This window comes from Phocoena phocoena, chromosome 17 (assembly GCF_963924675.1).
Source record: "Phocoena phocoena chromosome 17, mPhoPho1.1, whole genome shotgun sequence".
Taxonomy (NCBI): domain Eukaryota; kingdom Metazoa; phylum Chordata; class Mammalia; order Artiodactyla; family Phocoenidae; genus Phocoena; species Phocoena phocoena.
The window spans coordinates 74,820,038-74,845,785 of record NC_089235.1 but is presented as its reverse complement, the minus strand read 5'-3'; the positions used below and the strand labels follow the sequence as shown (position 1 = coordinate 74,845,785).

The window sequence follows — 25,748 nt, the reverse complement described above, 5'->3', positions numbered from 1 at the left end:
TACTAAGCACATGGTGATACTCCATTGATATTGGTTTCCTTCCCACCCCCATGAACCTGGGCTTGGTAGTTACTCTCCAGGGCCTTAAAATTGAACTCGAGATCCACACATTGATTTGAGCTTTTATTAGGTTATTATAATATCAAAAGTACACTGTTAAAACCCATGGGACAGGAAGTAAATGCTATAGAATTGCAGAGAAAAATACGGCTTAAGCATAGAAGGAACTTAAAAGTTGAGATGACAGACATGCAGATTTCAGTAGAACTAGAGCACACACAAACCTTCAAGTCTTTATTCCAAATAAAACCTTTTATAACCAGAGTGGAAAGATTTTCATTTTAATCAGTCTCCGCTCATTTTTGATAGGATAATGTGTTGGACCTTCTTTGCAGATAAAAATGACTAACACTTGTTGATTATTTTGAAACAATGCCATGTGCACTATATATTTGCTCCAGCCCTGTGAGACAGGTAATTTGATCCTTCCAGTTCACAAATCAGAAATGGAGAAGCTACGAGCTCATTTCTTGCCCAAGACACACAGCTGAAAAAGTATAATGCTGACACATACTGAGATGACAGACTTCAAGACCGTTTGACTCTACTACATATACTTTTTATAATATTTGGATTATTTAAACAAATACGTATATGCATATGTATGTATGCATATACGTATATGTGTCACACATATATGAGATGCATAGGTATATGCATATATATATATATATATATATATATATATATATATACACACACACACATATGCATGCATATACGTATGTTGCTCGGGACAAAAACCGGCACACAGGAAGTGCTGCCCACAAAATATTTCCAGTCCTCCCTCTTTCAGGCACATGGAAGGGCTGCACTCCCCTTAGGGGTGATCATATGACTGGCTTTGGCCAACGAAATGTGAGTGAAATTGACAGGTCAGTTCCAGAGGGAAGCTTTTACAGTTGGTACCTCCTTCAGGATTCTTGCTTTCCTTATACCACTGACAACAAAAACAATCCAGATGGACTTCCCTGGTGGCTCAGTGGTTGAGAATCTGCCTGCCAATGCAGAGGACACAGGTTCGATCCCTGGTCTGGGAAGATCCCACATGCTGCAGGGCAACTAAGCCCATGAGCCACAACTACTGAGCCTGTGCTCCAGAACCCACGAGCCACAACTACTGAGCCCATGTGCTTGCAACTACTGAAGCCCGTGCGCCTAGAGCCCGTGCTCCGCAACAAGAGAAGCCACCACAACGAAGAGTAGCCCCCGCTCACCGCAACTCGAGAAAACCCACGCAGCAACGAAGACCCAACACAGCCAAAAAAAAAAAAAAAAAAATCCACATAATGGCTGTTCCATATGCCTGGGTACTAGAGACATGGCAACATGAGTCAGAATCCCTAGAGAACTTTGGGTGGACAAGAAGGATGAGTGAGAAATAGACCTTTGCTGTTTGAAGCGCTGAGATGTCAGGGCTGTTTGTTATTGCACTGTAACCGAGCCTCTCTTGGCCAGTGTTTCTGTTGTTGCTGCTTCTGCTGGTTTATTATTATTGGTAGTAGCAGTTGTAATGTCATCATTATTATTATATTTTGCCATCCCCACTCGTGTCTGTGAGGAAAAAGCAGAAATGCCCAGTGTGAGCCTGCAGTACTGCATATATTAAAGCTTCATTATACAGACCGTGAAGTGTGATTCGAATTCCCTTTACCATATTCCACAGGGAGACCCCAAATGGCCTCAAGTCAATCCCCAGAGGAGAAGGGAGAAGGAGTGTCAGCAAGGCCAAGGCTACTTAATCACACTCATTAACTTTGAGGTAAAAGTTGGATTTATAGTGTTATAAAATGCAAAAGCACTCCCTTGCCTAACTCCTTAGGAGACAGGCCTGAATGTCATTCTTGGTTTATTTCTCTAGGGAATTAACTGCTTGGATTCCTTCAGAGTTTAATTAAATTGTCACATAACACATAAAATAGCAAATAAAACAGGCTTTTCCTATGTCCTGGTGTTAATTTTATGTCATCAAAATTGTTTAGCTTGTTAGCTGCCTGACGCCGGCTTCCCCAGTTGCCAATTAAGGGTTCTATGCGAGTGCATCTTCCCCATTTGAACACCAGCTCTGGCTGCACTCTTGTTAAACTTTTCATTGCCTTGGGGTTACAGCTACTAATTTTTTAATAGGTTCTTGGTCATTTAAGTTTTATGCTGTGCAGTTTTAGACGGCAGAAGAAAATGTGGGAAGTTTGACTTAAGGAAAAAGTATCAACAAGCTGAAGTGTTGGTAAAAGGGGACTTTACAGACTGACAGCTCTAACCTGCTTGCGATGCTGACAAAGAAACCGAGGCTCAGAGTGGTGACCCGTGCTGTCGTGGTCCCACGATGAAGCAATGGCCAGGATGAGATTACAATCCAGGAGAGCAGGTTCTGGGCATGACGTTTTTATGGATGTATACAGCCGCCATCCTGCCTGATAACCTCCTCTCCATTCAGTGACACTTCCTGACTGGGGGTCTCATCATTTTTTAGGCAGGCTACTGATGTCATCATCTTTTGACTGGCCTTTCTGATTCTAGGCACACTGTAAGGAAGGAACTCTTATCCATCCCCCATCCTTCCTCTTTCTCCCCCTTCCCACAGCTCAGTTTCCATAAGAAAGATGAGGAGATGTTCATTTCGCTCCCGGGGGTGGGGGAGAAGAGTTGGCTTGAGCACCTCAGGTCATCGGACCCCACCTACCCCCCTTGTCCTCCCATGGGAAAGAGAGTGACCCCCATCTGCTTAATGCAGCTTAGAGGCGTGACACACGCTGGACCACATGAGCTAAGAGCGGAGCCACTGCCCTGAAAAGCCAGTGCAGACCGGGACAGTAACTGTCTCTGCCCCTCTGCTCTACGAGACAATGGGTGTGTGAACAACAGCATGACCTGTATTCCAAGGGCTGGACCACTGTCCTCCCGGCAGATCGTGCTCTCACCATGTGTCCTCTGTCTTCTGTGAGTCTGGGGAGGAAGGAGGAAGCCTCGTTTTGACTTGGGTTCAAACTGCTTTCGTGACTGTAGTTCTGTCGCGGAGCCCTGAACACTGGGGTATAACGGAAGCATCTCACCCAATAAGGGATACTGCGCTCCTATCTCCAAGTCCGTTTCTTTTTACTGGAGTATAGTTGATTTTAAATGTTTTGTTAGCTTCTACTGTACAGCAAAGTGAATCAGTTATACATGTACATATATCCACTCTTTCTTTAGATTCTTTTCCCATATAGGTCACGACAGAGTATTGAGAAGAGTTCCCTGTGCTATACAGTAGGTCCTTATTAGTTACCTATTTTATATATAGTAGTGTGGATATGTCAATCCCAATCTCCCAGTTTATCCCTCCCTGACTCCTTCTCCCCGATAACCATAAAAGTTTGTTTTCTACATCTGTGACTCTATTTCTATTCTGTAAATAAGTTTATTTGTATCACTTTTTATAGATTCCACATATAAGCAATATCATATGATACTTGTCTTTCTGTCTGACTTGCTTCACTCAGAATGACAATCTCTAGGTCCGGCCATGTTGCTACAAATGGCATTATTTCATTCTTTTGTATGGCTGAGTAATATTCCATTGGATATGTGTATCTCATCTTCCATTTCTTAAGTCATTAGAAACCAGTGTGAAGGAGGGGTGAGTAGTTGGCATCCTCAAATTCTTCCCATTTATCCTCCCGACTGATATCCAGATATCACTGGGTGGTTAAAATCCTTGAATATGTCCCCAAGGCTTAAACTTGGCATAAAATTAAAACTATTTAGAATAATGATAAAAGATGTTTCTTATATGGCCCTTCTCTACCTATCTATCCATCTCTCTCTCTCATCATAGCCCTCCTTTTAGCCTAAATCTCAGCTGTACAAAGCCACTGAGAGATCCCTCTGAAATACTGCAGTTCTGGGCATCTCAGAATTACCCCTCTGGGCTTCCCTGGTGGCGCAGTGGTTGAGAGTCCGCCTGCCGATGCAGGGGACGCGGGTTCATGCCCCGGTCCGGGAAGATCCCACATGCCGTGGAGCGGCTGGGCCCATGAGCCGTGGCCGCTGAGCCTGCGCTTCCGGAGCCTGTGCTCCGCAACGGGAGAGGCCACTACAGTGAGAGGCCCGCGTACCGCAAAAAAAAAAAAAAAAGAAATACCCCTCTGCGTGGACTCTGTACCCATACCTGCCCTCCTCCATCTCCACTTCCACACACACATAATTCACTGCTTGGCAAACTTCTACACTTCCCTCTAGAATATGCTAAAGGTTTACAACTTCAATGAGAAGACCAGATTCCAAGTGACTTGATTAGCCAGGATTTCAGCCAGGTTCAAGTACACAAAGGCCACTTGTGAGTGATTTAAAATTCTTCTTTCAGTTTCTCTATTCTTAGTTTAAATGTTTTCATTTTTTTCAGTTATGGTAAGAGCACCTCACATAACATCACCCTTTTATCAGATTTTTCAGGGGCAAGTAATGCTATGTGCAGTATTACGTACAGGCACATCTCTAGACCCCTCTTGCATATCTGAAATGTTATAAATGTTGAACAGCGGCTCCCCATTTCTTTCTCCCTTGGGCCCCTGCCAACCACCATCCTGTTCTTTGCTTCTGTGGATTTGTCTGTTTTAGCTACCTCATATAATCATGCAGTATTTGTCCTTCTGTGATTGGCTTATTTCACTTCGTACAAGTCCCCCAGGTTCATCCACGTTGTCACAAATGACAAGAGTTTCTTCTTTTATAAGGCTGAATAAAACACTCCATTGTATGTATTTACCACCTCTTCTTTACCCGTTTATTTGTGGACTGGGGTTTGGGTTGTTTCCATAGCTCGGCTATAGTGAATAATGTTACAATGAACACAGGCATACATATACTTCTTTGAGATCCTGATTTTAATTCTTTCAGATAAATACCCAGAAGTGGGGTTGCTGGATCACATAGTAGTCCTACTTTTTAATATTTTGAGAACCTTTTATAATGCTTTCGATAGCAGCTGCACCATTTTGCATTCCCACCAGTACTGTAAAAGGGCTCCAATTTCTCCACATCCTTGCCAACACTTGTTGTCTTTTGACTTTTTTTTTTTTTTGCGGTACGCGGGCCTCTCACTGCTGTGGCCTCTCCCGTCGCGGAGCACAGGCTCTGGACGCGCAGGCTCAGCGGCCATGGCTCACGGGCCCAGCCGCTCTGCAGCATGTGGGATCTTCCCGGACCGGGGCACGAACCCGTGTCCCCTCCATCGGCAGGCGGACTCTCAACCACTGCGCCACCAGGGAAGCCCTGTCTTTTGACTTTTTGACAAAAGCCACTCTCATAGGTGTGAGATGATGTCTCATTGTAATTTTCATTTGTATTTCTCTGATAATTAGTTATGTTAAACATCTTCTCATCTGTATATCCTCTTTGGAGAAATGTCCATTCAAGTCTTTAGCCCCTTTTAAAATCAGGTTATTAGTTTTTTTGCTATTGAATCACAGGAGTTCCTAATATTTTTTTTGGAAATTAACCAGTTATCAGATATATGGTTTGCACATATTTTCTCTCATTCCACAGGTTGCCTTTTCACGCTGCTGTTTCCCTTGCTGTGCAGAAGCTTTTTAGTTGTGGTCCCATCTGTCTAATTTTGCTTTTTTTGCCCGTGCTTTTGGTGTCATATCCATTAAATACATTTCCAAGGCCAATGTCAAAAAGCTTTTCCCCTGCACTTTCTTCTAGAAGTTTTACAGTTTCAGGTCTTACATTTAGGTCTTTAATCTGTTTTGAGTTGATTTTTCTGTGTGGTATAAGAATCCAATTTTATAGTTTTGCATGTGGATATCCAGTTTTCCCAACACCATTTGTTAAAGAAACTATCCTGTCCCATTGTGTATTCTTGAAATCCTTGTCAAATCAGCTGATCATATATGCATGGATTTACTTCTGAGCTCTCTCTTCTGTTCCATTGGTCTATATGTCTGTCTTTGTGCCAGTACCATACTGTTTTAATTACTGTAATTTTAGAAACAAATAGCACCGTCCCCTCTCCCCTTCTATTTCCTGGAGTCAAATTACACCCTGGACCTCAATTGCTTGGCTTATCATTTTGATTTCGTCAGTACTCTATTGAGACTGAGTAGGGATATCCCAGATTATAATAAAGTCCTTTCTCATGCCTACTTTTGAGCAGTAAAGATAATAGCCTGAATGTCATAAAGATAAACTCATGAATTAACATCATATATTCATTCATCGATTTTGTTCACCAAATGTTTAATGAACACCTACTTTATGTCAAGACTTCTGCTATTCCTTGAGGATTTGAGGATGATTAATACATATGCCTGTGCCTATGAAGTTCACAAATTAGAGGAGATGGAATTTAGATAAATATAATAAAATGTACGGGAGTGATGGATAGGATTTGATAGGGCCAGAGAGAAAAGCAAACTTCAGCCTCCTTAGGGTAGACAGGACATTTTCAGAGAGGAACTAAAACTCAGCCTGGGCCTTGAAGGATGAGGAACAATTTGCAAAGGGGAGAGGAGAAGCTAAAGCAGTCCAGAATATGAACATGAATGAATGCTAGCAGGTAACACAACGGGGGGAATGGCTTCAAAAGAATATTCTACAATCCAGTGTCCAGAAGGTTTTGTTAACTGTTCAGAGATCCAGTTCTCTACTAGCTAATACGAAGCCTTAGCAAAGATCTCTATAAAATGGAAAACCTGTCCTTTTCAATAATTATTTTCAGCAATTTCTACAGTGATGGTGCTAGTAACTAATACTGGAAACAGAGTTCTTGCTATGTGTCAAGCACTCAGCTAAGCACTTTCCATGTATTACCTAATTTAACATACAGAACCCATCTGTAGGGTAAATTCTATTATTCACATAGTAATTTCTTAAGTAAAATTCTTGGGTCTTAGTCAACAGCAAATGGGGAATGTCCCTGATTGCTGGAGAGATAATAATCATTTGCAGGCTGGGAAGAGAAGCAGAACGGATAAGGGCGGCAGAAGAGGAGCTGCTGTGGACAGCACACCTGCTGTTCAGAAACATGTCAGTAGCTGTGAGAGGTACCTGCCAGAGTGGGCAAGGTGTGAGTACACACTGATTCCTTAGACAAACAATCAGGAGCTTGGTAGGCATGTGATTAGAAAGTTAGAGAAAAGAAGGACTGGGAAACATACGTGAATGGACCGATAAAATGAGCTACAAATTAGGTGGATCTTTATGCCTCCAATTAACGTTCAGAGCCCACCTACCACACAGAAAGAACTAAACAGTCATGCGCATGGAATATCCTGTCCCCTCCCTTCAGACACCCCAGTACTTGTGCAATGGACCCATGAACATGTTGTCTACGGTGGCACATATGGGGTTTATGCACAAATTTAACGACACGGGTCTCCTCTATCTGGGATGACAGACACTGACAATGTTGGGTGCCCAACATGCCAGCAGAGATCAGCGCAAATCTTCTCTATGGCGTCATTCTTCGGGAAGATAGATGAGCCCCTAAATGGGAGGCTGATTACATTATGCGCTTTCTATGCTGAAGGAACACTGATTTGTCCTTACTGGAATTGACGCAAACTCCAGATACTAGCTTTCCTTTCCTAACTACCGTGCTTCCTGCAGCACCATTCCCAGGATTTACAAAATGCCCGACCCATGTTATCCCACACAACATTGCCTCAGACCACGGGAGCCATTTAATATACAGAAGCAACAATGGGCCCACAGCCACAAGTGTCCCTGGTCTAACTGTGTGTCCCATCATCCAGAAGTCAATTGTCTAAAAGAATCATTGCTTAAAAGCTCAAAGGCATAGTGCTAAGACACCACCTGGAGACAACACCTTATGGAGTTTGACTTCCAGGATTTGATTTACACATTAAATTGGGAGTCGGCAAACCACTGTCTGCATGCCAAATTTGACCCAATGTCTGTTATGTGTATCAAGCTTTATTGAAATCGCCATTTTATTTGTTTACCTATTGTCTGTGGTTGCTTTCACACTGAAATGGCAGATATAAGTAGCTGACAGAGAGAAGGTAGGGCCACAGAGTCTAAGCTATTTACTAATATTTACTATCTGGTCCTTTCCAGAACAACCGTGCCTACTCTAAATCAATGACATTCTGCATCCTCGACAGCTAGAATAAATGGGTCTAGAAACCACAAGGTGCAGAGTAGAGTTGGCCCCTCGTGCCATCCCTTCCAATGACCCACCTGGAAGAATGTATGCTTCCCATCCCTCAATCTTAGGCTCAACCCAGTTTAATGTCCTGGTTCCAAGGGAGAGGACTAGATCGGAAACTATGATGACCACATGTCCTCTCTGGGCTCCCCGTGCCAATAAACCAGCAAGAAAAGAAAGGAGACATTAACTTTCTGAATGTAACTGACCCTGATTTGCAGGGTTGCTACACAATGGGGGAAGGGAAGAGTTTATTTGCATGCCAAGTATTCAGTCCGGTGTCCCTTGATGCTCTTGTGTACCATTAGTAGTCAATTGGAGTAGTCATGACCTCTCGAGGGCTGAGAATTAAAGGTTCAGATCCCTCCAGAATGAAGATCTGGGTCACTAGGCAGGCAACCTAGAATAGCCAAAGTGCTGTCCAAGGGTGAGGAAAATCTCAAATGAGTGACAGGGAGTGAGATGATGAATATCACTTATGGTTCCAGGATCAGCTGCAGCACCAAGGACTGCAGCTGGGTTTGTTAATCCCATCTTCTGAGGAGACTGCAATTGGCCACCATTTTGAAAAAGTAGATAAATAAGTTCATCTTGTCCTAGTCTCACAGTGTGCGATCCAAGTGTTCTCTGATAGCGAGTCACTCTGAGTGACACAGGAGGTAGATTTACATAACCCAGTTTATATACTTCATCAGATTCCCTTGGCCCACCTGCCGCCCAGGTTTAGATTCTAGCTCCTGCTGTCTCATCTCCTAACCCTGCTGGATGTCTCATCCTAACCTGGCTGAGGGCTGGGCTTTGATACGTCCTCTGTTGCACCTGCCACAGTCCTTCCGAAAACCAGGTCCAAGCCTGCTGGACCCACAGATGACTTGACTCTTCCCACCACTTCTGATTTCAGATGAAAGGCTTCACCATGAGACATGAGTCTGTCTTTCTCTGTGGCTTCCTGGAGAGGTGTAGCCATACCACTCAGAAGTGTAGGTGAGCTAACACTTTGTAGGGCAAACATGGACCAGTAAACCAGGAGATGGGAAGAAGCTGGGAGATAAACATCCCTCCGTCCTCCCTTGGACTGACTGCTCTGAGGTGATGTGTTACCATTTAGCCGGTCTAACAGTGTCCCTCGTGCCATTCATGAGCTGTGTGTTTCTGTGACCCTATGACCAGGTTGGTAATGAACCTCCTCTTATGCTTTCCCTCCTTCCGTGTCTCACTTTCTCTCTCTCTTGCTACCCTGATATCGCACCTCCCAATAAAGTCTTAACGTGCGATGCTTATTTCAGCTTTTGTTTTCTAGTGGAACAGAGCTAAAACCACCTGTTTGAACATCAATCTTGAATGAGGCTTACCCAAGGAGAATAATCACAGAGGTTATTCAAAGCTTTTCACCTTGAAGGCATCCAAGATAGTCTTTATTCCCAACTACTGGGATCCTATTAGGCAGAAGTAAATATAAGCTTTGAGATCGGACAGATCTAATTTCAATACATGGTTCTGCCATCTGCTTAACCTGGACAGATCACTTATCTTCTCTGAACCTCAGTACCTTTGTCTAGAAGCTGGATACAACCATACCTGTTTAATAGGGCCATTTTAAAAAGGCAGCAAGGCAACATACAAAGAACCAGTATGTCACGTAGCACATGATAGGTAGTCAATAAATATTACCTTTCCTAGTTTGGGGTCCTGACTCCTAGGTATTGTAAGAACTGTGGATATCCTAAAACCAGAGCTCTCTAGCTTCTTTTTGTTTAAGTTCCATACAGAGAAGCCATATATCACAAGAGACCAGTGGCGGCTGCCTGGGACAATACACTTTCAGAATGGCATCCACATGGGAAGGGACTGATATTTCTGACACCCAGGTGGCCCATTTCCTCCCAGATGCCTGTCACATCCGAGAGACCTTATGTCATTCGTCAGCACTGTCTTGCCAGGGGACGCCTTCCATGTGTGGCTTCTACCTCTACTCTCCTTTTGGCAGAAGACAAATGAGAAAATATAACTCAGGGCCACTTTCACACAGTACAGAAAAAGCAGCTTGGTATTTAATTTGGCAATCCTGCCCAATGAACTTCTCCTGAATCTTAGGATCAAGTTCTCTGAATAAACTGTCATTTCCAACCTTCTGTGTGGGATATTCTTTCCCATTCAATCCAGGAATATATCTACATAAGTACGAATATTAACATGCAAATGTATGGAAATGAGGCCCAAATGGGGCTAAATATAGGGTTGTAAAGTGGGCATATAAATGTTCTATATGAAAAAGGCATTTAGTTATTGTTCTCTATATTTATGAAATGTGTTCAGGAGGAAATTGCCTACAACAAGAGAGATCTTAATTAAACACAGGGAAGAACTTGATTTTCTCAGGGCAGGAAAATAAACAGAAATCTAGAATGGGCTGCTGAGGAAAAGTGTGGCAACTGTGTCCAGTCCGCTTTAGGCAGAACACAGAAAATGTTTAGAGGTCAATACACGTGGAGGCGTGGAGAAGAAGAGGATGGTTTTGATTCACAAGATGTCAAGGCAGGGAGAGATCTGAACACGTATGCATCCCAGGCCCTTCACTAACCTACGTCCTATGTAAGGACACTAAGGTCCAGAGAAGTGGGTCTTTACCCCTCAGAACTTCTGCTGTCCCCAGGCTGATGGAATGTTATAAAAAAAGAGACAGAGGAAGACAAATATCATATGATATCACTTATATGCAGAGTCTAAAAAAATTTATACAAATGAACTTATTTACAAAGCAGAAACAGGCTCACAGACTTAGAGAACGAACTTTTACCTGGGTAGGAGAGAAAGATAGGTTGGGAGTTTGGGATTGACATGTGCACACTGCTATATATAAAATAGATAACTAACAAGGACCTACTGTATAGCTCAGGGAACGCTGATCTATATTCTGTAATAAGCTAAATGGGAAAAGAATTAGAAAAAGAATAGATACATGTATATGCATAACTGAACCACTTTGCTGTACACCTGAAACCAACACAACATTGTTAACAACTATGCTCCAATATAAAATAAAAATTTTTAAAATAAAATACAACTTTTAAAAAGAGACTTGGGAAAAAGCAAAGAGATAGATATGAGTGGGAGCAAAGGGAAGCTAGGGGGAATGAGAACCCTGTGGGGCTGAAAGTTGTTTTGACAGTTTCACCCTCATGAGGGGAGTGATCGCCAGCCTTCACTCCAGTCTAGGGCTAATTCTTGTCAATCTGGGTCCCAGAGCTCACCTCACTAGGAGGAAATGTCCTGCTGCATCACATCTAGAGCCGGTACAACACCGTGAGGGGAAGGTCAGAGAGGTATTCAGAGTGAACCTGCAAAAACACACATCTGATCTCCCCTCCTAGACGGGAAGTTACTTCTGGAGAGATGATAAAGAGCTGAGTCTTATTCATCCAAATTGGCCCCTCGGAACACCTAAAGCAGAGCTTACAAAATAGTGGACTCTTCAGCAAACGCCCCACACATCCCATCACTAACTCACTCAGCCTTTACTGGGTTTCCCGACATGACTACCAGCCATGCAGAGCCAGCATCTTTCAGCTGTAAACCACTCAGTATGTCTCACTAGACTTCCGGCCACCAAGGAGCAGGTGTTGTCCAATGCTGCCCCATCCCTGTGGGCGATACCCCATCTCCCCAGGCAGGGTCACTTTGCTTCCAGGTTCCCTTCTTTGCCATTTGTCCCGCTCCCTACCAGTCAGCTAAGCATTTTCTATCTTTGTGGTCTTCCCATTTAGGGAGCAAAGCGTGCCTGAACTCATCAGAAGCTCAGAGGGAGCCTCTGCCTTTTCTCTTCCAGAGTAAAAACCCCAGTCACTTAAAGGAGCGAAACAAAGGCCCAAGTAAGAGAGTGAGTGGGGACTGGAGAACACGGCCAAGTGTGCAACACCGAATGTGCTTGAAAATGAGGGCCTGCTCACCCCTTCTGTGTGTCAAAGAGGAAATGCTTCTGCTAATTTCACGTTTTCTGGATGGACTCTGAAGAGTGAGTAGAGTTTGTTAGGAAGACACTAGGGAGGAGAATGGAGGCCGGGAGGCAGGGGCCCTGAGGTGTGCAGGAGAGCAAGCTGTTTGGGGAGCTCAGCGTGGCGCCCTGTTAATTCTGCTAGGTACCCAGATGGGGTCCTTCAGACGACTTCTCAGAACTGTGGTATTTGAGGCCGACAGCCAAAGAGAGACAGATGGCTGGGTAACGGGAGGGGCCCGAAGCCTCCCTCTCTCCCTCATTTACAAGGGACCAGGAAGAGAGAGCATCTTTGCCATACCTTGGCCCAGAGAAACAGGCCCTGCCCAGCTCTGCTTACTTTCCACGTGGGCACAAGAGGGAGGAAGAACAAGAAAGAGGAACACATGGGCTCCTGCCCCTGCAGCAAAGGAGACCTGCCCCCTGGCCCACGGCTGCCCAGTGTTTGTCTTGGGTTCGGGACCAATCCGATTCTTCCTCCTCTTGCCCAGTGTGGTTGCCAAGAAGTGGGTGGGCAGCTAGCAGGAGCAGACGGCTGGGAGGCCACCTCTGCCGCACTTGGCATCTAGAGGCGGGCAACAGTAGACAATTTCGTACATAGAAATTAGGGAACAAAATAATAGAAATAATAGCTAACATTTACTGAAGCAGCCTCGAAAAATATCTAGCACATTTTACCGATTTCACATCTATTATTTGTTTCAACCTTCCCAAAAAGTCCACGATGTCTGTGTGATTAATACCTCTGTTTGACAGATAAGGAAACTGAGACACAGGGAGGCTCTCTAGTCTGTGATTCAGAGACTTACAGAATGTTCTGGAAGCCCATGAAGGTGTGTACGTGTGTCTACGCGTGTGCAGAGGGTCATGTGACCTGATTTAACAGGGACACAGATATACAAGAGAAATAGTGATCAGGGCGTCGTCCTTGACTCCCCCCTTTCTTTCATTTCTTTCATTTTTTCTCCGAGAAAACACTCAGGTCTACCCTGAACACATGTCCGTGTTCTGACCACCTCTCAGGACTTTCCCTGCTACTGCTCTGGCCCAAGTCCTCGTCATCACCCATCTGGTTCAGCGGCAGCCTCCTAACTGGTCTCTCTGCTTCCATTCTTTTCCTCTTCAGCCTACTCTCAACACAGCAGTCAGAGCCAGCCTGTTAGGATGGAAGAAAGTTCAGATCACTCTTCCGCTGAGAACCATCTGACAACCGTCGGAAGACGGTGAAGTAGGACCAAAATCCTCAAAACGGTCCAAAGTTCTACAAAACCTGACCTCCAGTTTCCTGTCTGACTGCGTCTTGTATTTTTCTGTGCTTTCTTTTGCCACATTCCAGATGTACCGGTCTCCTCCCCACTCCTGGAATAGGCCAGGCACGCCCCTTCCTCAGAGCCTTTGCATGTCCTGCCCCCCTCCCTGGAATGCTCCTCCCACAGATATCCATAAGTCTTGCTGTCTTCCAGTCTTTTCTCGAAAGCGGTGTATCACTGAGGTTTTTTCTGAACACCCTGCTAAAATTCCCCTGCTAATTTTACCCCTCAGCACCAAGTGCTAACACTTACCATGCTTTGGCGTTTCTAAGATGATTTTTTTTTTTTGGTTTTAACATCTTTGAGATCAGGATGTATTATACAATTGATGGTGAGTCTTGGCTTAGGTTCCCCTAAGGAACAGGACTGGGCTTGAGGTACTAAATGCCCACACCCATACCCCCGTGTCATTAACTCCCCCCAATTCAGGGGTATGTTGTGGTCTCAGCTAAGCAGCGTTTTGTGGCACCCTAAAATCACCATGGTGCTCACAGAAGGCAGGCCTCTGACCAGTACAGGTGTGACGCACCACAGCTGCACAGAAATCAGGTGACAGCTGGGATCACACGTGTCAACTACAGCTCATCTTAACTTCTTGGGTATCACTCCTTTCTCACTGGCCCATAAAATGGCAATGCAAATTACAATCAGTATTCAATAATGTCTTTGACCTGATGAAAGATGGTAATTTTCTTACTTGTTGTGTATCTCTGCCACTAGAAGCCAGTCTCCACGAGAGCACTGATGCTCCAAGATGGGTAAAAGAAGAACAAGCTGCCCTTTTTGGATATGCCTGGCACACAGTCGTATATAATAAACTATTACCGAATGAACAAAGCAACTGAATAAATTCTATATGCAAATGCAACTAAATGAACTGTCCACAGGGATCCTCTGTTAAAACTGCAACCACAGAAAAATCTAAAATTATTTAGCAGGATTGTCGAAGTTACTCTGTGACCAGAGGTGGTCTCCTCGACATGGTTAATGACACTGGTCTCCAAGGAAGTTCCAACACCCCTTACCCAACGTCTGCCAGAGAAGGAGTTTGGATATGGATCAAAGTCAAGGATGCTATCTGGCTACCTGGGGAGTGGGCGTGGCTGGCTGGATGTGGAGGGTGGGACTGGAGGAGAGACTTTGGAGTGAGGAAGAAAAGTTTGGTGAAGGCTCTTACCTGTGGGTGGTACAGTCTTCCTTCTGGGATGCCTTTTGTTCCTTTAAGATGTATTTTTTTCTCTGTTCCTACACTGGGATCTGCTGTAGCCTAAGGGGCCAGAAGAAGGACCCTCACTCATTCCCTGAAATGCCTAGCAGGAAGTGGCCCCAGGGGCAGCAAGCAGCCCTCAACGGGTCTCTGTGGCCTAAGGGAGAAATGGTCTCTTTCCTTCATGATCTGGGTTAGACCACATGCAATTCACAGGTATTCCTTTGGACCCAATCCAACTCTGTGTGCTGAAATTCCCTACAGGAAACAGTCACCAGTGGTGATTTTTTTTCAGAGAGCCTCGTCCACCTGTTTCTCATGTGACACTACATCCATTGACCGCTGAGGGGAGAGGCAGGGGTCTGATATTGCTTGAATATATTTTCTTGCATTCCAAGGAAACGATACAAATTCAGAATCCACAAAGGGACAGACCAGCGAAGGTGCCTCTGGAGAACTCTCACCATCTATATTTCTGTATCTCCAGAATCTATTATGGTGCCCCACAAATAATAGCTCTTCAATAAAGTTGCAAGAAAGAGAGTCAAGGGAAGGCTTCATAATGATAAATAAATCAGCACTCCCTGGTATTCTGCCTTAAATGTTTCTTTCTGTTTTACACGGAAAAATTAAGACACAAAATATGGCTCTGCGTAACACTGGACAAGTCACTGCCCCTTCTGGGTTTCCATTTTCCCATCTACAGAAATAGGGCACGATCCATATTACCCCTAAGGCCTTGGGCTTCCCTGGTGGCGCAGTGGTTGAGAGTCCGCCTGCTGATGCAGGGGACACGGGTTCGTGCCCCGGTCCGGGAAGATCCCACATGCTGCCGCAGAGCGGCTGGGCCCGTGAGCCACGGCCGCTGAGCCTGCACGTCCGGAACCTGTGCTCTGAAACAGGAGAGGCCACAACAGTGAGAGGGCCTGCTCTGCAACTGACTGGATGTGAGAGGTTACGGGGATTGGAGGATAAAATCAGCTCCTGAAGATGAGGCTACACGAGCACAGCATCACTACCTGTGCAACATTCCTCACGGGCAAGAAAGTTAACCTCAGAGAATAACACATTACCCCTGGAAATGTGATCAACTAAGTAGCCACTTTATGTGGAACACACTGAAATAACTATGTTAAGGCCACACAACTCGTTAAGCAGGTCTAACTCCCGTGTGTCACGTCACTGGCCTTGCTCTTTTCCCTGCATGACATGTCATCCAGAAATACCAACTTCAAGTAGGGTCCACATGAAACAGACTGAGCAGCGGTAGATCAAAGAACCACCTCAGAGGTTTAAAGTACCACCCCCCAGCATCTGAGAAGTTAACACCATTGTTCATCCCTCACTGGCATTTCTCAAGATCAACTGTATTTCTCCCATTTACCAGACGAGCAAATCCAGACAAGCCTGGAGTGATCATTGATTTGCTCCCATCAGCAGATCATTTTTGTTTATTTAAGCATAACATAACAGCTGTGACCTAACTGATTCCATATGTATCCCTTAGGAATGCTTTTGTCTGCAGGGAACAGGAAACCCAACATAGAATGGCTCTTGGCTCTGAGCAAAGACATTAAATTATCTCATGGAACCAGAAGACCAAAGCTTTTGTTCTGGGGCTTAACTGGGTGAGCAAAAACTCAGACTCTTCCTAATCTTCCTGGTCAACTATCCTTAAGGCCTTGACCTTTTCTTTTTCTTTGTTTATTGCCTTAGGGTCTCAAGAAGACTTCCACAACTCCAGATATCACATCCTTTCAATGATAGTTCTCTCAGGAAAAAGTAAGGCGATGCTATATGCTTTCTCTCTTAAGGCTCTGTCTTTTTATTTGGAAATTAAGCCCTTAGCAGACTTCCTCATATGTCTCATTGGACAGAATTGGGTTATACAATAGACCAAACACTAGCAGAGAATATGAGATTTCCACAGCAGCTTTAGATCAATGAAGACTGATTCTCCAGGGACTAGGGTGGGACCTCCTTTCCTAAAAATCACTTCACAAATCCTGCCAGTCAGGCCAAGAGTAGAACTTGGGTCCCCCAAGTCCTCCCAGCAGTGACCACAGCATTGGCTCCAGGAACCTAAGTCTGACCGTAAAACACCACCAGCAAACTGACAGCTCAACTTTAATAGCAGTTTTCATTATTCACTAAATTTTTTTTGAGGCCCATGTTTTACCGTACAAATAGGAATAAAGTGTTCATCTCGGTGTGCTTCCCAAAGCCAAACATATCAACAGATCCTCACTCCAGATGAAGGGAAAACAATGGTTTGGAGCATGGCTCTTGGCCTCAGTACCATTTCATAGGGGTTTGACTCCATCCTGAGATTCTCAGCCCCACTCACCATCCAAACCAGACCGACCGTCCCCAAGCACAAGCTGTGCTTTCTGAATGAATCCAGGCTGAGTATCAACAGAAGGACATCTGAAGAGCCTGAATCTGGAGTCAAGACTGGCCCAATGCCAGGCTGTGCCACTTATAACCTCTGTGAACTGCAGCTGTTTTGCATAAAGACAGGGAACTCCTTCGGGGCAGGGGCTATGCCGTGATCACCCCTAGCTTCAGGTCATACCAAATGCCTAGTATACGGCTGGGACTCAATAGATGCATTTGTTCATTTGTCCATTCATTCATTCATCAGTGTTAGGTCCTATCTAGACAGTGGAGATTAACAGTGAATAAAACAGATGTATCCCATGTCCTCAGAGCATACACTATAGCTAGCAGTGATACAGACAAGGAAATAAACAGTTACAATGCAGGGCTATAGGTATCTCTATGAGAGGAGGGCATCCTGCAGGAGCACACAGGAGGGATAGTAGTTAAAAGTCCAAGAAATCCTCATTTATGAGGGGATGTATAATCTGGGGTCCAAGGCATGAGTCGAAGTTAGCTGGGTGAAGAGGACAGGGAAAGAAAGCGCACCCTGAGGGATGGAATGAAGACTTGAGAGCAAAAGAGAACATAATGCCTTTGAAGAAGCAGAAGTAATTCAAAGTGACTAGAATATAAAATGCACATGCATTTAGGGTTCAGAATACAGTGGGGAGGTGGCAACTGGTGTTAGAAGTGTTAGGATAGCAAGACACGGAACTAGAGAAGCAGACAAAAACCAGATCATAAAGGTCCTTAGAAGCCCTGCAAAAATGCTTGCCCAATATCCCAAAGGAAAGGAAGGGCTTTCAGCAGGGGAATAAAATGATCATATTCGCATCTTTTAAAATATCCGTTTGGTTGCTGTGTAAAGAATGGATTAGAGGAGGCCAAGACAGGTGATATGAAGATGAATTAAAAGGCTATTAAAGTTGTCCAGGCTAGAAATGCTGGAATAACACTATAATATGGAAATGATATTAACTGACCCATCTATTTCACGTGCGTGTTTATTCATTCATTCTCATTCATTGCCTAGCTCACTCATTCAACCGTGGTTTACTAAATCCCTCCTCAAACGCACCTAACTCCCTACTACAAGGATGGAGAGGCCCCCGTCCTGCCATCAAGGGTTATCGCCCAGTGGAGGAGAGACCAGTAACTAACCGTTGTGTTCACGTGATAAGCGCTGAGGGTAGGGTGGTAATGTGAATGTTTGGCTTGCTGGTTTGTTTTTGGTCATCTAGGTTGCCTTTCCCCTTTCTCTGGACGACAGAAGCTTCCTTTCCTGTGGGAAACTCATCCTGTGTGGTCTGGGTGAAAATAAGCAAGCCAATCTGTTCCCTGACTGCCAAGGTTACTGAAGTTTGGACGTATAAACCTACCAGGGACAACCGAGTCCCCATGAGATTTAGTGTATATACCCTGAAAGAGAGAGGGTGTCTCTTCTTCAGGGTTGTGACTTGTAAAGACAGTGAAGACCCAGCGTTGCCAAGGGCCAACTTGCCTCCACCTCAAAGGTCTGGTGAGACTGAAGTTGGGGTAAGCAGAGCTAAAAGGTAGAGAGAGAGGAAGAACATTAACGCCCTAATTGTAACATTTAAACCATAAAATCATCTCCACCATCTCCTTATCCTAGTTACATAAACCAACATTTTCCTCCTTCTGACTATACAAATTTGAGTCAGGTTTCTGTCACTTACATCCAGAAGGATCCTAATATAAATAGATTCATGAGAATACAGAGCAAGAGGGGTATACAACGGCTTGTAGAAAAATAAGTTTCCTGGAACTCAATCTTGACCTGGTAAGAGTGATGAGTGCGTCAACCAGGTGGAAGGAGTAGAAGAAGAAGACATTGCAGGCACAGAGGAATGGACAGAACCTGAAGGCATGAAAGAATAGGGAATATCCAGGGAACCACACAAGTGTCTATGGGCAAGTGCACAAGTGTCATAGGTTGGTGGGGAGGCAAGGATGGAGCCTTAGGGAAGGTCCAGAGATGCTTCCTCCTTCTCCTGCGTCCACACCTCCCAAAACTCACATATACCCGGACAGGGGAAATGTTTGCTCTAAGCTGTTCTTATTTGATACGTACTTCAGGATCATCTGGGTGTACTGTCCTCTCATCCTTCTACCCACAATCTGCTTTTACATCCTGAAGCCTTGCTTATGGCATCCCCTAGATTTTCAACTTTCCTGACTTTTCCTATTCTCTGAAATCCTTTAGGACTTAACTTTGAGAAGCCCCTCTCGATTCTACCAGGTGGAATTTGTGCCTCTTCCCCTGGGCTCCCACACCCTTGGCATGTGCCTCTTTTAAGCACTTAGTTCATCCTACATCCTATGGAACTAATTTTTGAGTAGCCCCAGTCGGGCGAGCTCTTTGAGAGCAAGGACCTTTACTTATTCATCTTTGAGGAACCCAGCACAGTGCCTGGCCACAAGAGTTGTCAAATACATGTTTTGGCAAATGTTGTAAGTGCCAGCGATACAACCCGAATCAGTTAACAGTGTTTTGGCGTGAGCTCTATAGCAACACCAACGATGAAAATCCAAAGCCGAAGAACGTATTTGAATTTTCTAGGTTGGGAAATAGTTACACATCTTCAACTTCTGAAGCTTTTCATTAAACAAGAGGAAAGAAGTGTGAGACCAGTTCTGCTTACAATATTTTAGCTTGACAGTTTCTGGGCTCAGCTGGACTCCATGAAGGAATTTAAATAATGGAAAAAGTCCACCCACAACGTCTCTTGGAGCAAGAAGAGAAGTGGGGGAGCCTGCCCATCTCACTTCTGGGATTTGGGGACGATTTTTAAAGTGTCAAACAGTCAGGTTGAAAGGGAGAAAATCCAGTCATCCTGCTTCAGATGTGCAATAGTACCTCTGGGTCCTTGGCATCGTAAAGACCATCACTTGAAAGCTCAGGTAATTTTTCATCTTTCATACAGATGTTATGGTATCAAGCAGACTGAATTTATGGAAGGTATTTCTACCAACATGGCTATTCGCTGACCATTCAGAAGGAAGAAAACATGAACTGGATTCCTTGAGCGTAGAGGAGTTTGAAAATGCACATCTTTAAGCCAAAGCACAAGACCTTATGAACTAGAACTCAGGCTTCACAAATAATGTCCAAAAAGCTTTCATACCAATATAGACGATGCTTAGTTCGGCCAATTTAAGTTTAAAATAACGATTCTAGTGCATCTGGCATCGGAGACCAACCACACACGCACACACGTGCGCACGTATGTGTGTGCGTATGTGTTTATGTACGTTTGTTTTGCAGGAGAATAACAATGTATGAAGTCACAGTAAAGACTGCATTTTAGCAAACAGAATCCTTAGGTTTCTTACCCAGGACATTCTTGAGATACAGGGCAAGCCACTATAATAATTAGAAGATTTATGACCCAAGACTCTTTCAGTTGCAAATGGCAGAAATCCTGAGTCAAAATGACTTAAGTGATTGTGTCATGTAACTGATTCTTCCGAAAGATTCGTTTCAGAAATAGCGTGATCCGGGGACAGGACCGGGTCACCTTCTCTTCACCTCTCAGCCCTGCCACCCTCCACGTCGGTCGGTTCCTTCCTCTGACAAGGGCTCCCCTTTAGACACAGGAAGGCTACGGCAGCTTCAGATCTGGCAAGCTCTCAAATTAAGTCCTGCAGATAAACAGTGATTTCCTTTTCCAGAAATCTATGCAAAATTTTGTTGTCTCTGACTGTATCATGTGCTCATCCTTGAGTCTGACAAAGTGACCAGGGAAAAGTAATGCCCGGCTGTGCCTGGGCCCCAGAGCTAGGGAGTCAAGCCCCACCCACTCCACGGGAATCAAGGATCCTGGGTGACCAAAGTCAATGGCTGCCAAGGTCACTGTGACAGAGCGTGGAACTAGCATAAGTAGAGGCGGGGGCTCCTTGACACTTGTCTGCAACGCTGACCGCCCCTCCTGCTGATAGGCTCACTCTGTGATTAGATAAATATCATGAATTAGCCATAAACCAATGACTGTTCTGTAAGTGACATTCAACTCCATGTTGAATGGAGAGATCTAGAGAGATCTTAGGGGGTGCTCTACCAACTATGCCCCACCCCCATAATACATAACGTTGGCATTAAGCAAGGCAAAAATAAACACTGGGGGAAAAGTAAATCCTTTTTCAGTTCATTAATATTTGTTAAATACATGCCACATTACAGACACTGATGATACAGAAGTGAATAATAAAACTGCTATCATAACGTTGTATATAATTTAGAACAGGCGTAGGCAAGAGTAACAGTATTTGTTGTGGGAAGAGCAATGAACAAAGGCAGGGAGGCTTCTCTGTCTTCTCCTCCCCCCTTTACCTTACTTCTCCATAACCTAAACTTCTCATTCTTCCCCAGTTCAAAAGTAGAATACTTTACTTATATGAATGGCTATCAATAGATACTAAAGGAAAAAGAGAAAGGGACTGTGGAAGAGCCTGGGATGGCTGCCTGATCCCAGCCCACCCAGCCAAAAGGCTCTGCTTTGTGTTAATGGAATAGCAGCCACCCTGTACTACCCACCCGTTAGTCTGGTTGTGCTTACGAAAAGTTTAATTTCTTATCCTTATGAAGCTTTGATTTCAACATGAAAAAAAAAAAAAAGTCCTCAAAACAGGGGCAAAAAAGGCTACCCTAAAGGCAAAAATCACGTTACCTAATTGCCATGTGGTAGAACAATTAAACAAATGTACAGAGATTGAGAGCAAAAGATACGCTCACACATGCACACACACATTTATCCACTACAAAAACATATCATTTTGCACACGCATGTGCAGGCGCTGGCCGAGGCAACATTCTGTTGACAAGCAGCACACTTGTCAATTAGGACAGCGTAAGTCAGAGCTACTTGTCATCGACGTCGAAAGTACTGAATAGATGTTTAGGGTACCCAAGAGTTTGGGGGGGGCAGGCAGCAGCTTCTTGGGGAGGGGAGACTGACAGATTTTCAGGGGAAAAGATGCCTGGGTTGGTTTCCAAGGATGATCCCAAATCTCACCCCGAGAAGTGGGAGGGAGAGCACCGTAGGTATAAGTGTGTGAAACAGAAGAATGCGGTGTCTGTGGTGAGGGACTCCGTGTTAACTGATCACCTCCGTTGACAGCATGCAAGTGAAGCGGACAGAGAATTACACATACTGAATGCCTGGGCTCTTATTAAGGGCTGAGCCGGCCAGTCAGTGCCTGGTAACAATCTACAGGGGCAGTGACTATCACTGTTAATACACTGTTTATCAACATGCTGGGGAAAGAGGTATTTTTTTAATTAATTAATTTATTTATTTTTGGCTGTGTTGGGTTTTCATTTCTGTGCGAGGGCTTTCTCTAGTTGCGGCGCGCGGGGGCCACTCTTCATCACGGTGCGCGGGCCTCTCACTATCACGGCCTCTCTTGTTGCGGAGCACGGGCTCTAGGCACGTGGGCTTCAGTAGTTGTGGCTCACGGGCCTAGCTGCTCTGCGGCATGTGGGATCCTCCCATACCAGGGCTCGAACCCGTGTCCCCTGCATTGGCAGGCAGATTCTCAACCACTGCACCACCAAGGAAGCCCTGAGAGAGGTATTTTGATAAGGCATTTAGGGGACCAATGGAGAGTGAACCCTCCCCAGAGATCCTGAAACCCCAGATGGCCACTAAATAGTCTTCCCAGGAGAATAAAATCAGGTCCCTGTAGAGAGTACAAGTCGGGTTGGGCTGAATTTTCAGTGCCTGAGCCAGACAGTCTGAGTGCAGCACCTGGTAGGCTGGCCTCCTTCTCCACCTTTCCTGGATACAAGACTCAGCCTTTTGCCAATATTGCTTGACAGTAAGAAGAATGAGTAGTAGTAGTAGTAAGCAACTCTACTGCTTAATGATTGTGAAGCATATATTCAATAAATATCAACTTGCACTGGGCACCAAGTTACAAATCTGCACATGGGTGGACCTGGTCTTGGTAAAGCCTTTCTGCGTAAGACAAAAGCTCACTGCTTTCACCTCACGGACTGGTCCATCCTCACGAGTCACCACTAGGAGGTGCGTCAAATAGACTAGTTTTTCAAAATGAGGAAACCGAGGTCCCGAGACAGGAAGTGACTTTCCCACGTTACAAAGCTAAAAGCATCAGCTCTAACACTTGGACTCTGCCGATCCAGTCGAGACACTTCTCGCACTCTCACCCACAGCCCCTCACCCCATGCCTCATTCTTCCTCGTCAAAAGGCACAAATTATCCTGGGTTTTCCTTCCTTGTAGAGCAACTGTGAGCATTCCACGTGGCAGCCTGGTGGACAATCTCTAAGTTCCTGTGCTAACAATCAGCCATGAGGCTGCCTGAAAACTGCATTTATTAAAGGACACGCAAACCAGCATCAGCCTTTGCGTTACCGGCCGGCTTTCTCCTTGGGGATTCGCAACGCTGCTGCTGCTTATGGCGATGAATGAGTTAATAATGAAGATGAAGGTTTCTGGGTGCCTGAGCAGAGGGTAGCTGTCCACTAAAATGGATTAGCCTTGGCCAGCGGGAGTGGCCCTGAGGGGAACCCTGCTTTATGCTCCTCCGGGGACCTCGTTTAGCACTGACCACCTTGTCATAAGGATCTGTTGCTAAAGGGAAAGCAATTTTGGCCACCTGCTCGGAAACGCTGACCACTCTGGCTGCCTGGTGATTTCGAGTTTGCAGAGTGGGTCCAGCCCCAGAGGAGGGAGAACAGAGGGGAGACAGAAGTCTGGCTTCTCTGCTTCCTCCAGAGCCAACGGGGTGTGTGACCTGGGAGAAATCACCTCCCTCTAAGCCTCAGTATCCTCACATACCAATCAGAGTACAGGACTAGGTGATCCTTCTAGAAAGACCATCTGTGATCCTATTACTTAAGCCACGATGTAAACTGTCAGTAACGACAACTCACCAACACCTCCACGAGTATTTGCTGTTAAAATGGAGCCAAAGCCAATAAAACACAAAAAAAAAAAAACAAAAAAATTGGAGCCAAAGCCTTCAGCAAAAGGCTGAGTTTCCCAGTTTGACACAGTGAGAATTACCTGAGTTCAGAATGTTAAAATCTCCAAGTTTCAGGGACTGAAACTTTCTCTCTCTCTCTTTTTTTTTTTTTTTTTTTTTTTGCGGTACGTGGGCCTCTCACTGTGGTGGCCTCCCCCGTTGCAGAGCACAGGCTCCGGACGCGCAGGCTCAGCGGCCACGGCTCACGGGCCCAGCCGCTCCGCGGCATGTGGGATCTTCCCGGACCGGGGCACAAACCTGCGTCCCCTGCATTGGCAGGCAGACTCTCAACCACTGCGCCACCAGGGAAGCCCTCTTTTTTTTTTTTTTTTTTTAAGAGACGAAATAGACTTATCCTTTATTCCAACTGACAAGCTGCAGAGAGCGGCAATTAGACAAACATTCCACCAGGTATCCAAGGCCCTCCCCGGCTCGGCAGAATCCCAGACCCCAGCTCCACCTCACTGTCTGGTTTAGGTTTCTTCCTCTTCTTTTTCCTCCTCCTCGTCGTCCTCACCCCAGCTGAAGGTGCCATCGGGCAGGCTAGAGACGCGGACGACCTGCTTGCTGGGGTCGCTGAGGCTGAGGGGTTTGCCCTCCTCCAGCTTCATGCAGGTGTCGATGACACAGCACAGGTGCGCCTGGCGTTCTCCACATTCGGGTTGATCTGACTGGCAAACGCACTGGGCTTGAACTGCTGGGCGCCCAGGATGACGTGGCATGAGGAGTCTTTCTCGTGGTACCAGGACGCGTAACCCAGCTTGAGGTACTCGGATCCGGCCAGCAAGGCACAGCAGGTCCAGCGGGCCAACTTGTAGCTGTTGTTCTTCAGCTCGGTAGCAATGACGGCCCCTCACTGAGAATCCAGCTTCTGACGCCAGTCAACGCCATTAGGGTGCCTGGAGTCCCACTCGTTGAGGGTCTTGATGTTGATGAAGGACACAACCCCACTGGCGCCGGTCATGACACCGTCGTGCTCACAGCGGACGATGAGGTCAGTGTCAACTCTGAGCTTCCACCTGTGGTAACGGCGTGCCACAGAGGCGACCCCATTCTTATCCATGTCGTCCTCCACAAACGGGTTTGGGGTGGGGAAGTTGTATCTTTCCTTCCCCATCCTCAAGTACTGTGGCCAGAAGTGGTGGTTGATGTAGGTTTGCTTCCGTGGCCAGGTTGCGGGGCGAGTTGAAGGAGTTGCCTTCATCTTGAGGGGACTCGTTGGCTGCCTCACTCACCGTCAGGAGGTCAAAGTCACAGTTTTGTCCCTCTTGTCAAAGAAGAGCTTGGACCCGACTCTCTGGACAGCCATGTCCCAGGAATACACAGAGTGGGTGCAGCTTGTCAGTGTGGCCAGAATGGCGTCAGTGGCAAACACGTTCCCCTGAGTCTTTACCAGCTTCCAGATGACGGGGTCGTCCCTGGTGGCACAGTGGTTAAGAATATGCCTGCCAATGCAGGGGACACGGGTTCGAGCCCTGGTCTGGGGAGATCCCACACGCTGCAGAGCAACTAAACCCGCGTGCCACAACTACTGAGCCTGCACTCTAGAGCCTGCGAGCCACAATTACTGAAGCCCGTGCTCCGCAACAAGAGAAGCCACCGCAATGACAAGCCCACGCACCGAAACGAAGAG

General features: G+C 45.6%; 1 pseudogene; it reads right to left on the bottom strand.

Annotated features, from left to right (window-relative positions):
- Positions 1-24,588: 24,588 nt before the first annotated feature.
- The window catches only part of LOC136136930 (eukaryotic translation initiation factor 3 subunit D-like), a 160,886-nt pseudogene continuing 159,726 nt past the window's right edge, over positions 24,589-25,748 (bottom strand).